Genomic DNA, 14301 nt, shown 5'->3' with positions numbered 1-14301 from the left:
GTATGTTAAAATGTGAGAAAACATCAGATTACCAACATTAAAAAAACATTTATTTCATAGTTTTCACACAGTATGACAGTAAATGCACGTTTCTTTGCTTCAAAAATTAAACGCATGGTGTCCAGCTTAGTGGACATTTTTGTAACTCCATGAAAAATAGCTTCATAAAAAAAATTTCAATCACATTGTTTTTTTCATGCCTTAAGAGGAATAAAAACACTTAGGAAAAAAATCTTGATTAAGGTTCTCATAATTCGTGCATGAAAGGGTTAATGAGCAGGAAAGACCTTGTGCATTAAACAGAATCACAGCTGTGTCCTTAGACTCATCAGCATCATTTGAACCATCACACCTGTCAGTGATTACACAGGGAACATGGATTCAAATGTGAACCAGCAGGATTATCAGACAATAACAGTGCGATACATCAAGGTCACAGATGAAAACTGTTAAATATGCCAAGTGTTTTAATAATTTGGCCACCACTCTATTCCCATAAAGTGGACTTTATTGTTGTAAGACACAAAAGAAGCCTAAGATTTAACAAGTGGCTGAAATACCGTAGTGGTGTTCAACTGGTGAGTAGTTTGGTAAGTGTTTTTATTCAGTGTAAACATTAGCATCAAGCTAGTTAGCTTCATGCTAACTATTTTTGTGCTCCAATTTTTATATGTATATTTTTTTGTGTGACAGTCCTGTAGTTGTGGTGGATAAGGACAATAACAAAACCGCAATGGAGTTTGGCGCACAAATATTTATTAAAGTTAAATACCCAGACTGCAAGCATAACCTATCTACATTAGCAAATGTAGCATCAATTCGGTATTAGCATTAAACTGTTTGTCAGCTAGTCTGCTTATTAATGTGTTTAGGTTATATATACTGGAATGAACTTAGCTGTTATTAGACCAAAATGTATATCTTTTAATTTGTCAAGTAGCTAAAACTTTTTTTTTTTTTTTTTTAAATACAACATGTACTTGGGAGTAGTTTGGTTTGTGTGTGGAAGCTAATTTCTCTCCATTAGAATTAATTAAAATTTATCAGTAGTGTTTAATTGAATGTTGAGGCAAAAGTTGGCATTTGTCCTTAAAAAAAAAAAAAAAAAAAAAAAAATCAACATCTAAATTTCAATAGATGTCAGCAATATATTAATTGATTATGGCCAAACTGTGATGTCTGTTTTCTGTATTATTATTATATATTATCATTGTAAAAGTGAATTCATCCCAAAGCACTTAAATGTGATATGTTTTCAGTGTATAGAAAGTTTTGATAATGAACAGAAATCCTACTGACACATACGAGGGGTTTATAATTTACACACATAAATGAGGACATACTTAGACATGAATAAGAAAAGTTAATTTACAGGGCAATAAATATTTGATATACAGTACAGAATGTTTGACAGACTAGTCCATTCTTTTACATTATATTAATATTTAATGTCATAAATCATAAATTACTGCATATAGATTCACTAGAATGCAGCAAATCAAGTATTTGACCCTCAAATTTTACTGGGGGAGGAAGTTCAGACCCAAAATAAATTAAATGTTCATTAAAAACCTACGACGGATAGTAGTAATTTTCTTCATCCACTTTATGCACATATAATCCACTTTATATTTATATACATATTATATTCATGTACTCTTAGTTCATTGTGTTCTTGCTTATTTGGTTTTTATTTTACAGTGTCCTTTGTTGTTTTGTAGTGTAGGTATCCAGAGGAGAGACACATTTCACTGCACGTTGTGCAATGTATGATTGTGTGTGTGACAAATACAGCTCATTTGATTTGACATCCATTAACGCAAATGTGTAAAATCATGGCAATAATGACAGAAAAGAAGAAGTGTCCAGACAGAGATATCTGAAGGAACACAGGATCAAAAAATCCAACCAGATGACAACTTAAGAATACACACAGACAAAACCGGAAAAGTATTAGGAGATAAAGCTGTGAATAAATTGTGAGATAATATTTTATAAACAACACCAACTGCAGCCTGAAAGAAAAACATGTCCAAGCAGAGAACTGATGTAAAAGTAGTACAATTGAAAGTAGTGCAGGACGGCCCCGGGGCCCAGTGAGGTCCAAATCTTATAAACAAAACAGCTCTTAAGAATTTTTATGTAAGGTCATGAAAGAAGCATGGGAAAAGCAAATTACCCCAGATAAAGGTCGAGGAAAACTATTAGAGAAAGCGAAAGAATGGTAGTGAAAAGTCTGCTTAATGAACTATATGACCCATGACGAGTCCCTGAAAAAAAACACCGAAAATACCCACTCAGGGGATTCACAAAACACAAACACATGATTTGGCACTGAACTCGGTCACAAAAATACTGTAAACTGTCCCAGTAACACTGTAATACTGGGACAGTTCACATTACAGAGTTAAAATGAGACGTTCGCCATCACAGAAGGAGTAGTAGCTTCATTTTTATGGTTTTTGCTTGTTTATTTTTTTTCTGGTTTTTATTTTTTCATTTTCATGATCATTTTGCTAATTTTTGTTCATGTTTTTCATTATTTTGCTCATTTACTCAATTATCTAGCTCAGTTTTGTTCCTTTTCTGCATTTAATGCTTATTGTTTCATTTCATAGCATTGTCAATAAATCAAAACTCTAAAGTAAGCTCAGCGTGCATTCTCATACATCTGGTCTTTAATATTTAAAGAGACAGCAAAATGACATGTAGATCCATTTTCATTAAAAATAGTCGTCAAAAAGCTGATAACTAATTGACTAACATCACTGCTGCCTTAAACAAAACAACACTGTTGAAATAAATAAATACATAAAATAAATGTCCAAGCAAACCTCAGACTCACCCACAAAGATCCAAGTGATTCTAGATAATTTATTTTTTTACTATTATTTTCTTTCAGAGTTAGTAATTCCAGTTGAAACCTCATATCAACCATCTGAACCAAGGACCATAGCGGTAAGTAACTGATCTGTATCTGAAAATAAGTCAAAGAAAGTAAAGTATAAAAAAAAATAATCAGTTTGCAGTGATAGCTATTGAGATGTGGTACAGGTGTACTGTGTGCAACTGTGGTGGAATGGAAAAGAGTATTTTTACTTGAGTTCAGTGCTGAAAGTTTCAATATTTATCACATTTGAACACACACACACACACACACACACACATACTATCACATATTTATCACTTACATTAAGCCTCAAATGCCTTAACAGCAGCCAGTGGCCACAAGCATCTACTGATGTGAAATGTACTAGTGCGTTGACCCGTGGGGATCTATGGGTTCTAGATGTGGTAGTTTTCATGCTGTTGTGTATTTGTGCATTCTGTACCACATTTGTCCAGCAGTCACCGCCGAAGCGTTCTGGGTGTAGCAACATGATTGTAAGACTATTGAATTCCAAAATTACTAATATCTCCCAAAATATTGGTCCTATCAACTTCCCGTTTTCGTTCATCTTTTCCTTGACCAAAAATACTTAAGTATGCCAAACTGCAGCAGTCAGCTCTTTACGGTTTTTGTGTGGATCCCGAGACACACGCACACACACACACACACACACGGAGGCCACTTGGCTTTTATGATATAGATAATAATAACACCTGCTGATCCACTAATCCTATCAATACATGTAAATAATTAGTGTAAAATGCAGTTTGTCATCTTTTCATGCTCATCAGATATGACCCATTTGGACGTTCAGAGGCTCCGTAATGAACATGGAAACGTGGAAAAAAATAGTAAAATAGGCAACAAAATGAACAAAACCCCCCCCCAAAAAAAACAAGCACAGTAAATAAAAATGAACAAAAGCGAGTATGAAAATTCACAAAATAATAAATAACATGGAGGAAATAAACAAGAAAATGAACAAAATGAATAAAAAATTGACAAAAACCGTAAGCAACAAGAACAAAATAAGCCCCAAACTGAACAAAATTGACGAAAAAAATAATAAACTCACGTAGTATGACAAATGACGATGATAGTTTTATGTTCAGCTAATGATATGTTTTGCTGAAAAGTGACTTGTTCTTCTGTTTTCTGTGTTTAAATATAATAACCTTTAAATTTACGCTTAGGGTTTTATGAACATCTACATCAGCATATTAAATATAGGAAAATACATGATTTTCATTGAAAAAGTGCAAAATATTAAAAGAAATGGTGACAAATCACTTATAAAAACTTAAATGTAGAGAAAAAAAGTCATGTGGAAATTACTGTAAAACTATTTCAAGGTTATAAATATACTGTGTAAGTTTGTGTGGATTTTTTGGAGTTTGTGTTGGAGTCAGAGCAGACCCAATCTTGACATTAAACAACTCTGTTTTTTTTGTGAATTACTATGAGTTTTCCAAGGCATTGTCCACACAGAGATGAAAGCGATGTATTTTTTGTCTTATATACTTCAGTTTTCAGAAGGTTTATTGTAAACATGGCATTGTGTCAAGAAATGCGTGTCTGCAAAAAAACCACTGATGATGCTTTGGTATGTGTATATTCCACACCTGTATGTGGAGCTGTAACGCTGCCACAGAAATACACCAAAAACAGACAAGAGGCATGAAGAATGTGTGTAGAAAAATAGAAACAAACACAAAAAGAAGAAAAAGAGGTGGGAATATGATGTCATCGCTTCAGAAAACAAGTGTATGGGTTGTAAACATGGAAATGCAAGGGTGTGGTTTTGGTGTTAGTGCATTCAGGTCTCAAAATGCCGGTTCCATGGGGAGGAAACACAGATTTGCTAAAAAAAAAAAAAAAAAAAACTTTTGCAGATATTCCTAAACTCATGTCATTTTATGAACATATAACGCTGCTGAACCAACCCCTGATCATAACACTGTAGGCGCTAGGCATGATGGGTAATCACTTCATCTGTCTCTCTTCAGTCTGGACTTATCAGACCACATGACCTTTATTCGTTGAAACACAGTTAAAACGGGTGGTTGTTTAAGAAATGAGACGGTACTAGATGATAGACGATTTAGAGCAAAAAAGTAAAATTACATGATGAAAATATTAACATCCCTAAACTATCTTTTAAAAAATGCAAACAACTATTAACTGCCTGAAATTTTTAAAGGAAAGTAAGTGCAATTTTAACAATATTATGCCTCAGTTTATTATTTACACATGTGCATTGGAACTTACAGATGACAGTGGATCTACAAATACACAAAACATTTAGTAACAGACAAAATATTGGTAAAATCACCTGTTTTATTTTGCATTATCATAGGTTTTCTTCAGTACATGTACATGGATTTCAGTCTTAGTCCTTAACAGTAATGATCCATGTGTGTATATTTAGCATAACATAGCAAAACATCTGAAGGTTTCAAATGTATTTCGTGATACTTTGGATATTTTAAGTGTATTTCAGTAGAACTCTGGTGCAACGATGATGCTGCGTGTATTAAACTCTGGCCTCTTTGACTGCTCTGACTGAATTGGTCACATGTTTTTTTTTTTTCTAGTGAACATACGACGGTCCCATGTCGGATTGACCCTGCTTGCTCTCCTGGGACTGGGTCCTGGAGCTGCCCCCGTCAGGTGGGGCGCTGGGTCACCAATTACCCACCAGGGCTGAGAAAGTAGCGTGGAGCTGCCCTGAGCTGCCACGATGTATTAGCATCATACTGTTGGCAAGTAGGTAGGTAACGCCTCATTTCAGTCCAGTGAACCTGCTCTGTGCTCTCAAAGGAGCTTTAATACACTTATGTCCCTCCTCCAGATCAGTTTGTAACTATGACTATTTATGAACACTCTGGCTGCCGGAGGAAAAAAGCACCACCGAGCACCAGGGCTGGGTTCGTGAAGTGATCAAATCCCCTAAGGTAGGAAAAGTACCAGTGTCAACAGAAAATCACAACAAATGACGGAAAGCAGGGGCATCAAACAAACGGCCTGTGGGCCAAAACCGCCCCGCTAAAGGGTCTAGTCTGACCCCTGGGATGAATTTGTCAAATGCAAAATGTTAAAATCATTTTAGTTCAGGTTCCACATACAGAGCAGTATGATCATAAGTGGATCAGACCAGTAAAATAATATCATAATAACCTATAAATAATGACCAAATACCAAAATAATTAAGAAAATGAACAAAATAGCCCAGAAAAAATAGAAAGTTAAGCTAATATGTCTTTCTTTAAGCTCTGAGTTTATCATATTGCATAAGAACCATTCAATTAATATTTTGATTGTATTTTTATATTTGACAAACTATGTGTCTTTGAATCATAAAATAAGATAGATAGATAGATAGATAGATAGATAGATAGATAGATAGATAGATAGATAGATAGATAGATAGATCTACCTCTTACCTCTTACCATGCTCCTAATGCTGTAAAATCATCATATAACAATATTTTTTCTGCATAAAACTGTTGAAAACTACTAAATGTTCAATCAATTTCAGGATTTAACCATTTAAACACCACTTTCAAGACATTCACTACAACAAAAGAACTGTTAGCCCTGAACGCAGCCGGTGTTAAAATGTAAGAGGCAAAAATGTAAAAATCAACGCATATAACTGATGGAAAAGGAAAAGATATTATCACATGTAATTCTATGTAGGTTCTCATTTGTTCACGTTGTCGTTCCTAGTGGTCATTTTTTAACCAGTCCAGTTGAACTTCAAAAACATACATGAGGCTTCTGTTCTGATGCTTTATGATACAAAGCTATGTTTTTGCATTGGTGGGCTGTGTGTTTCACATCTGGTCCTTCAGTGTTGTTCTGCCCGACTTATTCCACCTTTAAATATCAATACTATACCTTCAATATTAAACAAAAAACACAATATATCAAGGTGTTTCATCACACACAGGTATCTGATGTCGAGAATGAGTGTCATTACTAAAGCAAGAAACCAATGAACACAACTCAGCAGGTAAAGTCAATCCAAAAGTCATATTAGAACAGAGAAAACTGAGGAAAAATGACTTTTTCAGCAAAATTTATCATTAACTGAACATAAAACAAGTGTTTCCATCCACTGTCATTGATCCAACTCCATGGGTTTTACTGGTGAATCAATGTTGTAGAAGATGATGGTGTTTCCACTTTCACTACAGAGTCTCTGAATGTCCAAATGGGTCATATCTGATGACCATGAAAAGATGACAAACTGCATTTTACACCAATTATTTTCATGTATTGATAGGATTAGTAGATCAACAGGTATTAAACATTTTAGATCAGTTGATGGTTTTAGTTGCAGTTGGCAGCTTTTTTTGGTCTTTGATGGTTAATGACTTTATTCCACGTTGTACAAATCCTCTCTCTGGCATCTCAGTAATGTTTCATTTTCGATCCGTCTTCTCTTTATGAATCTCACAGTGGATTCACGAGGCTTTGCCAAACTCTCATACTTGTAAAAACAGCATTTCGTTTCCTAATAATGGCTCAATGTCAAGTCCAATTGAGTCTGCCTGTTAAGCAGCAGCAATTACTGGATCGTACATGTGCAGACAACTCCTCCAGTGGGTGATAATAAGCCACTTTCTTTGTTACGGACCCTGAACTAACTCGCAGGGGGAACACGTGAAGATAATGTGAGCGTTGGAGCGTGAGTGTATACAAAACCTCACCGATCGGACTTGTAGAAAACCTCTCAGCTATGACAAACCCCGGTCCAGCTGGGTTAAGGTGATCTGGAACCACAACGGGAGACGACAATGAAAAATACAGCTGCTCGTCGGTGAAAGTCACTGTTGGGTTGACTGACCATGGTACGTTGGGCGTTGGAGAGTTTCTTTGTTGGGTTTTTCTGTTGCTTTATTTGGGGTTTGTCTGTGAGCGTGACGGTCGGAGGTCGCTGTACAGCCGGGCCACACAGATGAAGAATCAGATCTGGCTGTGGTGTTTGTTGACACTGCCTGTCCGAGTGTGTTTGTGTTGGTTTGTTTTGATGTGTTTCTGCGACGCATTGATGCATTTCTACAATGACCGATCAAAGTGGACGATTCACCGAGGCCGCTTTCCACTCACAGAAGTACCTCTGTTTGTTTGGACTTCCTACACTGCAAGTTGGAAATAACAATTTTAACACCGTCTGTGTTAAAATCAACACTCACCTGGTGTTTATATGGGAACCACTACTGAAGGGTCAAAATCAACACTATGATAGTTAAAATGTAAGGTTTTACTGCTCTTCCTGTTCACCACTGAGGCCCTAAAATGACTAACAGGACAGTATGGGTTTTCTTACCTACTGTAACACTTTCTTACATCATGAAAGGTGATGCTGCTCATGCAGTCTAGAGCTTATTAACTCTACTTGAAGGCAGAGTTACTGAGGGTTGTGATGACATACTATTGAGCATCACTTCACATATAAATGGTGTTATGTCACCGATCAAACATATCACTGCTACAACCTGACATCCTCCATGACTCTCCCCTTTGAGACTGTTGCCATTACTTCAAACAGTGATACTGCGGTATTAGCTCCACCCCCAGACCGCTTTAATACCGCAGGAGTGTAAAAGCAACACCCAAATCAACACTCATCTGTTTAAATCTAGAAAATTAACCCTGCTTGATTTGCTGTGTATGCTTTGTCTTTTGTTTTTTTGTGATCTGGTTTGAGACTTGTAAAGTGTCTCTGAGTAAAGGTTATTACATAGTCCACTTGAACACAGAAATTTGTTCTCTTAACTAGGGCTGCACACCACTTGTTTGAGACAAATCATCCTGGCAGAAGTTTTTTCTCATGTGGTGTCTGAGAACTGTTGTGCGATTGGTCAGAAGTTAAGTTACCTCGCTTTATTATCACTGTAGGGAAATTTGGTCTCTGCATGTTGCACATAATACATACACCTAGTACTCAGCACTAGCAGTTAGCATTAGCATTAGCACATAAGAGCATTGAGCTGGCATTGAAGGGACTCATCAGCACTGTGGTCATAAAAATGTACCTATACTTATCTGTTTTTGTTTTGGGGGGGTTAAATGGCAGGGGAAACCTGAGAGATGAGATAAACTGAACACAGAAAGGCTTCAATCCAATTGAGAAAAGCAAAAAAGTGGATGATTTCCCAGGAGTTTAGCACTTGACTGTCTTGTGAAGTCTGTAATGTCCTGACCAGAACAAACTTTTTTCTAGTTGTTGCCAGCTCGAGATAAAGGCCAAATTTCTGTGTTCTTGTGGCATATGCAAAAACATTCAGAGGCATTCAAGAGGCAAAAACATAGAGGTCATACCCGTGCTTTAGGTTCAATGCAAATAGATGGAGAAGGAAAAGCTATTAACACTTGTTACTTTTTCTGTAGAGTGAATATCTATGTTTTGATGCTTTACAATACAAAGCTGTGTTTTTGCAGTTGCAGTCCATGTATTTCACATCTAGGCCTTCAGTGTTCTACCTGACTCAGTCCACCTTTTAATATCAAACACTCTAAAAAGCACAACATACCAGGGTGTTTCATCACAGACAGGTACTGGACGTAGAGAATGAACATCATCACTAAAGCAAGAAACCAATGAACACAACTCAGCAGGTCTCCTTTAACTACAGTCACAGCTGCACCATGTACATCATCTAACACACAATCAACAATATACTTCTGCTACTGCTGTTTTGGCCAGGACACTCTGGCAAAAGAGATTTTTAAGCAAGTCTTTTTTTCCTGGTTAAATAAAATATATACTGAATAAAATGACAAAAATTGCACAAATATTCAGAAAATACATTACAATCACCAAAACTACTGGTTATTTTTAGTCTGGCTAAACTAAATCTATTTCTTTTTTGACTGTCCAGTCAAATGATGTGAAAATGCAGACATTATTGTACACCTGCTAGATCACCAACATGAAATCTGATTCATTAAATCAACAGGTTTATTCCATTTATTTGAAGCTCCAGAGGCTGCACAGTTGATTCTGAGCCTCAAGGCAGATTTATTTTACCCGGTAACACATGATTGTGAAATATGATTGGATAAACACTAACATACACATACACAACTGGAGGCAGTGTGACTAAGAGATACGGTACTAAATAAAGAGGATAGACTATTGTGAATAATTTAATACATATTCATGGAATAAATATGACAGTGTAGGGTGTAAAAACTCACCTCATTCCAGTGTTGAGTGACTGAAGCTTCTGTCATCAACAGGAACTAAATTTAATGATTCAGTGACATTAGATCTTTAAGCTAAGCCTCTTTTCTAGTAGTTGTTCATTTGTGTGTTTACCGACTCCAAACCAGTTGCGTTGTGTGTTTGGCATTCACTGCAGAACCAAACAGATCTTCAGGTTTCATATTCACACTAGACAAGATGATTTATTAGTTGTGGTTGATCTGAAGCCACACTATGATTTATTACATGGTCTGAATTCACTGCACTGTCAAACCGAATCTCTGAGACTGAATAATAACAGACCGATTTCATGTAATAGAGATGTACTGTGACACAAACTGAAACAGTAGAACACACCTCTGCACAGAACAAAAAAAATAATCTAAACAAACAGCAGGAGTGAACAGATGTGGGAGACGGGGAGAATAGGGAAGTCTTTTTAGGATAAATAGGAATAGAGGGAAACAAACTCACCTCAGGCAACATTTTACAACCACAGACAACAGTTAAGGTAACACAAGTTTATAACTGAATGACACCTTCATGACAGATTAAAACCTCTGAGTCTGATACGTCGTCAGTTATTCACAATGTCCACAGATTGGACAACAACAACTATGGTTTGTGTGGAGGCAATTTTATGTCGTTTACAGAATTTTTGCTTTTATAAAACAAAATTAGGAAGTATTGGTTTGTAAAAATTCATGAGGACAGAGGATGAAATCTTTGGTTTGTTAATTTCACCATAAAACAGACACAAAAACTCAATTCTTTACCTACTGAACCTTTGATTGGCCATCTGTTTATATTATATGTGGAACCAATGTTGTATTTGTTTGTTACATTTGGGTTTCACAGGATAAAATGTAAGAGTAATTTCACAGCAGGGAGCCTCCCTTGTGGGCTATTCTTAGCTATGCAAAGTCTAGACGCTGCCGATTTTAAGGCCAGAATAAAACATAAAGCACAATTGAAATAAGTGTTCTTGATCTTAATGCACATTATCGCCGTGTCCCAGGGATAAAACACTTAAAACTCAGTGAAGAGGAAGGGAAAGCCTGCAGGCTCTTTAGGCTGGGTACATGTCCATGATGCACCAGGCTACTTTAACTGTCATGCAGAAGTATCTCAGATCCTGCGCTCGGTGCACTGATGCTTGGCTTAAGCCATTTAGCAGCGCCCCGGTTAACTGAAACCGACAAAACTTCTGATTCCAGCCTGATCTTAGAATAACACCCCTGGCGATTGTGAAGCTGTCTTTGCCCATTTCGTTTCAGCACAGTCCCACAACTGCATTTGTAGCCGACAGAAATGCAGATGAAGATGCCTTATGATGTTACAACTGTTGCCCAGAGAATGAAATTAAAGGGAAAAACCACATATCAGATCTGGCTGACAGTTGTAGAAGAAACAGGGGTGAGACTTATACATTTGCTTGAAGTAAGTGCCAGACTAAAGGGCACAGAGGAGCTGTAACATAAATAAAATAAGATGGCATTTGGCCACTTAAAGCCAGTGGGCGCTCCAAAGGGTAAAGTGTTGGATGATTCCATTCTGATATTTGCCAAGAGTTGCTCTTTGCACATAGCAGTTGCCCAGAATCATCAGAGCAACAACAGAGGGTGATGAGATGTTTACGGCTGAATAAAAATGTGAACAGTGGGCATAGAAGTCAAATTTGCTCATGACACTGAACAAAATCTCCCTGAACACAAGTACTGGTGCACCGGGCTGTGTGTGGGATGTGCAATTTTAAACCAGGCATTTTAACAGTGTCATAATTGATCAACTAGGACTTCAGATCAGGGGTGTCAAACACATGTTTGTTCAGGGGCCTCATTCAGCCCGATACGATCTCAGATGGCTTGAACCAGTAAAATAACAACATAATGACAAGTCATTGAATTCATTTTTATGATTGCTAGTCAGAAAATGAACCAATCATAAAAGTGAACAAAATAAACAGAAAAATGAATAAAAATGAGCAAACCAATGAACAAAATAAGAATGTCTATTTAAAAAATAACTGAGAAATTGAACAAAAGGGGGGAAAAATCCCCAAAATGTTTGTTCCAGGGTTGATGCCACTCTTTTCTGTTGGTGTCCACCACCGGGTTCCAGGGTTGACACCACCGTTGGTGTCCACCACTGGGTTCCAGGGTTGACACCCAGGCTTAGCTGAGACTATCCAGCATCTTCCCCAGCAATCGCATCCAACTCACCACCAGGTGGTGATCAATTGATAGCACTACTTCTCTCTTCACCCAAGTGTCCAGAAATTTTGGCCACAGGTCTGATTAAAATAACCACAGTCATTCATCGATCTGTGGCCTAGGGTGTCCTGGTGCCATGTGCACTTGTGGACATACTTGAAGTATGTTTGAATATTGTGTCAGTTATGGACAAAATGTGACTTGCATTGAAGTCCAACAACAGAACACCACTCAGATTCAAGTCAGGCAGGTTGTTGCTCCCAATCTGATGTTTTCGTTGGGTTGAATGTCACATTTGAAAGAAGCTTTTAAGAAATGATTTGATGGTTTGAGTAGCAGAACAGACTTACACTTCAGCAAGCTGCCATAACTGGAAGTACACTGGGTCTTTGAGGGTCTTCACAGGGCAGAAAACCCCACCACGGTTTTTGTGGTGTACTCTGGGTTTCAGTTCCTATCAATATCCCTAAACCTAAACATAACAGATTACCTTTAACATCTTCACTGATGATATTAACAAAACGGATGTTAAAATCATTTTACTTCAGGTTCCACATACAGACCAATATGATCTCAAGTGGGTTGGACCAGTAAAATACTATCATAATAACCTGTAGATAATGACAGTTCCTTGACACATAATTTCATTGACAATGATGGTAAAACAATACCTGCCTTGTTTCAACATTTCCTCATCAATTATTCAGTTCTGACTTTAGTTACTGATTTGACTGAGAAACCCCATGTGGGGCATAGAAGAAAAATGTCTTCATTTTTATCAGCATCCCCAGGTTTTCAAGTTGTTGGTGTGATGATACTGACTAGCTGGAATTAGAATTGTAAATATGTAGACATGTATATTCAGAAAATAAGCAAAATGACTGACTCGTACAAATGGAAAAGTTCCTAACTCCTAAAATGTGCAACTGTAAATACGTTAACCCTAAACAGCCTTTGCTTCTTAGTTCCGATGTATCAGTTGATGTTGGCATTACCTCACAGCACATATCACAGTACCCAGACAATTTGTAAAACAAATGTGGTTTATAAAGGCCAGTGTTTCGTCACAGCATGCACAAGCTAACAAGTTAATTAAGCATAGTCATGAGCACATGAACTTTAAGCTTGTATTAATAGTCAAAAGAGACATGACATTGGGTGCATCGAGCTAATTACGTGATGATAAATCTTCTATGGCATGAGGTAATTTCTCAGTGCTCTTTAAAGATAGTAGAGAATATGGCAGATAACTGCTTGAAGCCTTTGCGAGTCAGTGGTGGCTAAGCTAAATGTGGCAGCAAGTGTCAGGCCAAATCAATACACGCTTCCCAGGATTCCTTTGGTGCAATAATCCAGGCTATGGTGGGCACTGACCCTGTGGAACCCGGGTCTCTTGTTTTCTTACGCTGTTTTTTCAGAAGCAGCTGCACTTATGGACATGACAGCATTGAGCACAAGCTAATTACCTAAAAAAAACGTTGAGTTTGTGCTGTAATCCGCTTGGTTCAGATCTGACACAGTGAAATTCCTCTTCAGAGCACCAGCAGTCCACAGGCCTCTGGGAAGTGCAGAATTTAGAACAAGGTGTTTGCAAAATTGTGCATGACCACAAGCTCAAAAACTATGTCGTGTTCACTCACTGTGGATAAAAATCTTTGAACTGAGGTGCCGAGATGATTTATGAGTCAAATACCACCTTTAGAAATGGGCTTTTGGTCAAGTATCTCAACAGTTCATAATTTGACTAGTATTCAGTGCATCTGGGTGATATGTCTGTGAGAAAGGCCTCTGGTGTCTTCCATCCGATTTCACAAATTCCATTAAGTCATAATCTTGTATTATCAACCATAAAATAACAAAAGATAATCCTGACGTGGGGCTAATCGGCCATGAAATTGAGGAATCTCCTTGACTAACTGGATTCCACAGCAGCAAGTAAAAGGTTCAGCGTGTAAATATGCTAAATCTGCCTGTTATACTTA

Source organism: Sphaeramia orbicularis, chromosome 18 (assembly GCF_902148855.1).
Source record: "Sphaeramia orbicularis chromosome 18, fSphaOr1.1, whole genome shotgun sequence".
NCBI lineage: Eukaryota > Metazoa > Chordata > Actinopteri > Kurtiformes > Apogonidae > Sphaeramia > Sphaeramia orbicularis.
This window is presented reverse-complemented; position numbering follows the sequence as displayed.